Source organism: Aplysia californica, unplaced genomic scaffold (assembly GCF_000002075.1).
Source record: "Aplysia californica isolate F4 #8 unplaced genomic scaffold, AplCal3.0 scaffold00029, whole genome shotgun sequence".
NCBI classification, from domain to species: domain Eukaryota; kingdom Metazoa; phylum Mollusca; class Gastropoda; order Aplysiida; family Aplysiidae; genus Aplysia; species Aplysia californica.
Genome location: NW_004797299.1, coordinates 209,318 through 216,251, shown reverse-complemented (window position 1 = coordinate 216,251; position 6,934 = coordinate 209,318). Strand labels below are relative to the sequence as shown.

Below are 6,934 nucleotides of genomic sequence, written 5' to 3'. Positions count from 1 at the left end.
TAAACTATTGCCGAGAGAATTACCGTAAATATCCGTAACTTATACAAGACGATACGAAGGCGAGTACGGATCTTTTGCTACGGAATTTCGGTAGTCCTACGCTATCGCAGATTTTTACAGAGGGAGTTGATGATGATGGAGGGACAAGTACGGAACTAGCAGAAAGTACGGATTTCCGTAAAAATACGGAAGAGTGGAAGCACTGTCATCTGGTACACAATTCACTATGAAGTAATTCCTCCAAACACAACTTATATGTTTAATATAATCGGGAATATTTGCATATTTTCTCTTAAGTTTCTCAAAATTACTTTGAAGTCTCTCTATGAAAAAGTACAAACCGATTTTAGTGCCAGAATACATCCACAATGTTTGTCATGAACAGTTTCAGTTACACTCCATAAATTCCTTATTTTTCTTAAAACGCTAAGTCTAGGTTTTGTAAGTTGACAGAATAACAGGGATGACTTCTTGTAATTGTGTTATATAAGTATAAGAATAATGTCTAGCTTTTCAGTGACACTGAATCAGCACCAGACTTTTCCAGCTTTTATTTTCGTTGCTATGACTATGACCATTTGCAATAACTGACAAAGTTCTGATTTCTTTACATTCATACGTGTCAGCGCAGATGTCCGACACAAAAACTAAGAACGAATGTGTTAGCTGTCAGTATTTTTATTCCATACAAGAAGTGCATCTCTACCCATGTATTAACACAGTTTTGTGTTTTAAAACATCGCATAATATCTTTCTTAGTTGTATGCAGGCTGACAGACACAGCATGATTCATGAACAAACATAGAGTAACTTTCTCTTGTTTAATGGTAGAACAAGAGCTGACGCTGAGTATTTTTAGTTTTAAAATGCAGATGTGCATCTTTCTTCTCTTATATAATTTAACCACTCACGCAGATTTAAGATTTCTCATGGTAAAAGACATAATATTCGTAGTCAGTTTAACACAGATTTTTTAGAGATCTGTCGTGCCGTTTTAAAATAAACAATCATTTATTCATAAGTATGTAACTAAAATAGGACAAATTGGGTACTTTACAAACACTTGTCTAGAACAAAAACTAAGGCACAGAAATTAATAATTAACCATTCAAACACATAATAAATCTCAAGACATTAAGCTTTTAGTACATCCACGTAATGGTTTGATGTGTGGAATGGGGAAGAAGTTCGTTTCGAACGTAGGCAAAAACGTTAACTTCTTAACCGACACCGGCGAAGTCGCTTCAGGGCTCATTAACCGCGTGACCCCGAGCCGGGGAGCTCCGGCGGGCTGCTGAGTCACGCTAGCTAAAGGTAACAGAATCGGACAACAAGTGACGCCGTGCTTGAAGCAGGCCAAAATATTAAATATACAGCACTATCATTAATGTCCAGATCAGATGTGCTGTTCAAACACATTTTTTAACAGTTCAATTTACTACTGTTTTATTCAGAATCAAGGTTTGGTCTACCAGGAGATTTCTTTGATCCTCTTTGGAAGTGAGTTAATTTTTTCCCTAATTGTACAATTCATCCAGCACAACTACAGGGATCCAAAATATTATGAAGTCAATTTGGTTGGATCATTGCAGTCAGAGTCAAATTTTCACGTAAGAAATGTAACAATCTGACAATGAAAACGCTCTAAAGAGAGAGGTAATGTGACTCTCTTTTCACAGCACCAGTTGTTGTATTTCAAGGACCCAGACGAAGGGGAAACAACTAGCTGTTTGTTGATCACTTAGAAGAGACAAGGACACTTTGAATCTGCCAGACATTGTTATGAAAGATTGTACTAGTTAACAAGTCACAAAGAAATTGTAAAGCAAGACTGTGAGTCGCCACAGTACATCCACGCGCTAAGCAGCAAAGTGGGCCCACCATAGTGTGGGACAAAAGCCCAAAGATGGATTGCCAAAATAGGCCAGTTCTATTCGGACTCGAGTCCGATCAGATTTATAAATATTCGAATGGGCGTAACTATTCGTAATGTCTTATTTATCAGCTTATGAGAGGGGGTTATTCATGTGTTTGTAACACTTTATAAATAGAAAGCCATGAAGGATAGAGCGTTATTTTCATCATCTGTTAACACACTCCCGCGGTATTCATGGCGAAAACACACGTTTCCCGGCGCGCACGCTGTACACCAACAGTACACACTGAGTGACCCCAGCGGCCTGCCCGGCACGTCCGACGTAATCGGTTGCTGAAGATACGCATCTGGGCACAGACGCAGGATAAGAGTTAAGGCACCTGGTTTCGTCTCAAATACAAATACTTTAGGTACTGCACACTAAAAATTTGGTCGGCACTATTTCTCCGAACGTTCGGGAAAATAAAGCTAGGCACTATTTCTCCGAACGTTCGGGAAAATAAAGCTGGGCACTATTTCTCCGAACACTCTGAAATCACATCCTTTCCCGCAAATTTCGGATAATACAGATCTAGTATAGGCCTACCAAAGATTGTTCGTATACAATATAGTTCAATCGGTCCAAATAATGTCCGCAGTAAATATTGATATAAAGAAATGCTACAGTTCCAAACAGTTTTTCGCTACAGATATGACGTGTTGCCTATGAAGGGTGCTGCTCTTAAACTTAATGTGTTGTGTTCACTCGAGAGCTGTCCAGATTAGATCTAGATCTACGTAGGGTTTTATTGATAACGACACAGAGAACTAGCATCTTCACTTAGCTTCACTTCGTCTCTTTCTCATTCTCACTTGTTGTCACCACGTTGATTTGTTGACTATGTTACAGTTACTTTTATTTTTCCCTCTTTGTGGTGTTTTATTTTGTGTGTAATTTTTTTTCTTATTATTTATTGTTCTAATGTGTTGTTCTTCTATAATTTTTTTTTGTTGGGGGAAAAAAAAGGGGGGGGGGGTGTTGTATACTGTAACGTCATTTAATTTGATGTTCCTACCTTCATTAGATTCTAAATATTATATACATGTATATTAAATATAGATTTAAATGTGTTTTGTTAGAGCGTACGTTCCACCAAAACCGATTACATGTACTGACATTGGCAAGCCCCTTAATGTGTGTGGTTCCATAATTTATATGTAATATTAATATCCTGTACTTTTTTCTTTTTTTAATACGCTCATTTAGGGCCAATCTTCTTCGAACAGGTGGACACACGCCCTTATTTGTTAATTTTTGTTGTTGATGGGCTGTTCTAATTTTGATTTCATTCTTTTGTGAAACCTTTCTTTTTCACGTTTTTACACTCATCTAAAAATCTCTAAACTAGCTCTTGAAAATTGAAATAGATATAGATCTAGACCCAAAAATTTGCTCCTGTGTGTGTGTGTGGGGTGGGGGGGGGGGGGGGGGGGGAGGGGGTGCATGCATGTGCGTGTGTCTGTGTGTGGTAGTAAGTATGTAAGTGGAGAGTGAGGAGTGTGTGTGTGTGTTTGTTTTTTGGGCTTTATTTCAGCCTTTATTCAGTACATGTAACAGTTCAAAGTATACAAAAATAGAAACACAGGATCCATTCACTCCAGGGCTCATGAGTCGTTCCTCTCTTTCAGTTTAACTCATTCATTCAATTCCTGTGTTCTCTCCGGCGGCTCATCCCCGTCCGCATGACTTTCACACCCCACCCCCACCCTCCAGGCACACACAAAGAAAATCTCACTCATTCCCTTGCACCCTGCGTACCAAGGACAACAATATAGGCAAAACACTGCCTTAGCCGCATTCCTTTCGTTCATGAGCTGTGGACCAGGCCAGGGAGTCGGTGTCATTGTCTGGTTGGACGTCGCCTGTGGATACATTCGTGTATTCTTCCTTTCACCCGCTCTTTCACTTTCACTCACACTGTCTCTCCATCCACAGCTCAGCTCGTATACGTTCAAAAGTTGCCCACTGATCATGTTTAGTTAGTGTGTGTACATGTACATGATGGTGGTGGGTGTGTGGTGGGTGTTACTGAAGGTTGTCCATAGGCGGGCTTGCCATGCGGTGTTCCTTCCCAGACCAGAGGGCAGATGCAGAATGAATGAAAGTTGGCGCCGAACTCTCGCAATAAATAGGCAAAAAATCACGAGACCGGTAGCCGGAAACCGTTCGGAGAAATAAAGATTGGCACTATTTCTCCGAACGTTCTGATAAATAGTAACTTCGTAAAAATTTATGGAAGTGGCTATTCTTATCCGGGGTGAGAATAGAAAAACGATCTACCTCTCACCCCGGGTGAGACTTGCGACTGTAGGCTATTCTCACCCGGTTTGAAACAAGACCTGCTTTTCCTCATTTCGGAATACTTTCTATCGATGTGTATGATCAAATTGATAAAAGCCAAGACAAAATTAGTTATAGCACAAAAGTAAGCTAATTTGGTTGTCTTCAAAGATGCTATGGCTATTTCGCTGTTCGAATCGAGCCGAACTACGCGGGTCGCCATTTTGTTTTACCCGGAAGTTCTCGCAAGATCTACTCCTCCCCTCTCTCTCTCTCTGTCTCTTTCTGAATACTGTCTATCGGTGTGGACGATCAAATTGACCAAAACAAAGTTAAAAAATGATATATTAAAGAAAGTGGCTATTCTCACCCGCCCGGAAGTTCTCGCAAGATCTACTCCTCCCCTCTTCTTTCTCTCTCTCTGTCTCTTTCTGAATACTGTCTATCGGTGTGGACGATCAAATTGACCAAAACAAAGTTTTAAAATGATGTTAAAACACAAAAGTAAATTAATTTGGTTGTCTACAAAGATGCTACGGCTATTTAACTTTTCGAATCGAGCTGAACTACGCGGGTCGCCATTTTGTTTTGTCCGGAAGTTCTCGCGCTACTCCTCTCTCTCTTTCTCTCTCTCCACTGCCCACAGACAAAATTGTACGCTTTTAGTAGGCTACAGTTGTAATGGAACGTTTATTCACGGCACAGAATTCTACAATTTTTCTGTTATCACAGTGTAGAATTCTGTGATTTAGGGTGAACGCAAAATTTGTTGGCCTAGATCTAGGCTATAACGGTGAACGCGCACCGGGTGAGAATAGCCAAAAGACTCGCCTGCACTATTCTCACCCCGGGTGAGAATAGAGGTGGCCTATATTAAAGCACAAAAGTAAATTAATTTGGTTGTCTACAAAGATGCTACGGCTATTTAACTTTTCGAATCGAGCCGAACTACGCAGGTCGCCATTTTGTATTGACTGGAAGTTCTCGCGCTACTCCTCTCTCCTCTTTCTCTCTCTCTCTCTCTCCACTGCCCACAGACACAATTGTACGCTTTTAGTAGGCTACAGTTGTAATGGAACGTTTGTTCACAGCACAGAATTCTACAATTTTTCTTTTTCTGTTATATCACAGTCACAGTGTAGAATTCTGTGGTTTAGGCTTAGGGTGAACGCAAAATTTGTTGGCCTAGATCTAGGCTATAACGGTGAACGCGCAATGGGTGAGAATAGCCAAAAGACTCGCCTGCACTATTCTCACCCAGGGTGAGAATAGAGGTGGCCAAAATTTATATAATTTACAAAAAAACAATTCAGTAGGCCTACTTTTTTTAAATGGTCAGTCTAGCCATCATATTTAGAATAAGTACTGCTAGACTGCAAGTCTAGCCAACCGGTCTAGCCGTACTTAAGTACGGCAAGACTGCCAGTCTAGCACAGTCATTAAGTACGGCTAGCCTCTTCCATTTGAAATAGGCTACACAAAGTGACAAAGAGCAGGGATGCAACCTAACTGCAAAACATCAAATTAGGATAAAATTTAGGGGAGCATGCCCCCCTGAACGCCCCCCCCCCACCTCCATATTTTTATTAGGTCAGGGGAGCAAGCTGAAACCCCCCTACTCTTGACTTTAACGAACGAAACTACAAAATCGCCACTCAGACATTGCCCTGTTCACTGTTCGGACCCGAGTCCGAATAGAGATAAAAAAAATCTAATCGGACTCGAGATGAAAATAGTATAAAAAGACAATACCTGGAATCAACGCATACTAGCAGTATATTCTACTTTTTAAAAAGCAAGTGGTATCCCAAGCAAATCACAAGCGAAAAGTTTTTACCCACATCCACATTCAATGCTCGTCTCAGCTTGTCTGTCTGATTTCCGCCATTTTTACACAATTCGGTGGTTACGGAACCGGTGCTCAGTCTGGGAACATCCAAGTAGGCGGAACAAATTAAAATACTATACCCAGTTTTATTTTGTTTCGAGTAATTTTCCGTTACAACTAAAACTCTTTCAGTTTGGTGCAGCAAGCCCACTCTACTAGTGAAAACAAAGAGGGAAAGACTGTTTTCAACCCAGAGGGGCAACTTAACCGATGGAGAGAACACTTTGATCAACTCTTGAACAGAACACCTCGAGAAAATTAACCAGAAATTCTTTCAGCCAGAAATGACCTCCCAATAGTTTCGGAACCAATTTCGTGAGAGGAAATTGCTTCAGCTATAACATCACTGAAGTCCCACAAGGCAGCTGATCCCGACCATAATCTCTGGAAGCCCGTAAGGAAGATACAGATACATCAGTTGAAATTCTCTATGCTCTATTCGAAAAGGCTTGGCAAGAGGAGGAAATGCCACCAGACTGGATCAAGCTGCCAAAGAATGGAGACCTCAGCAACTGTAACAACTACAGAGGCATAACACTCCTGTTCATACCTGGGAGTCTTTTACAGGATATTCCTGGAGAGAATCAAGCAGCCAGCAGACCAAAAGCTTTGGGGAAATCAGGCAGGATTCCACAAGAACAGATCATGCTTAGACCAGATCGCTACTCTGCGCATCATTGTTGAGCAATCGCCAGAGGCGAAGCGTCTATATAATCAAATAATCACTGCTTCCCTTCCTAATTTTGGAACATTGTCGCTGTCAAATTCATCCATAAACGTAAACCTCTTAAATTAAATGTAAAAAGACGTTCGTAATCAACAATGAACAGTATGCCTTACATTCAAAACG

The 6,934-nt window shown here is 40.7% G+C and overlaps 1 protein-coding gene across 1 annotated transcript in view; it reads right to left on the bottom strand.

The window, feature by feature from the left end:
- The window catches only part of LOC101850059 (dentin sialophosphoprotein), a gene marked incomplete at its 3' end in the record, with an annotated part of 91,344 nt that extends 84,589 nt beyond the window's left edge, over positions 1-6,755 (bottom strand). The window contains 1 exon segment of the mRNA XM_035973654.1: positions 6,038-6,755.
- Positions 6,756-6,934: the final 179 nt, after the last annotated feature.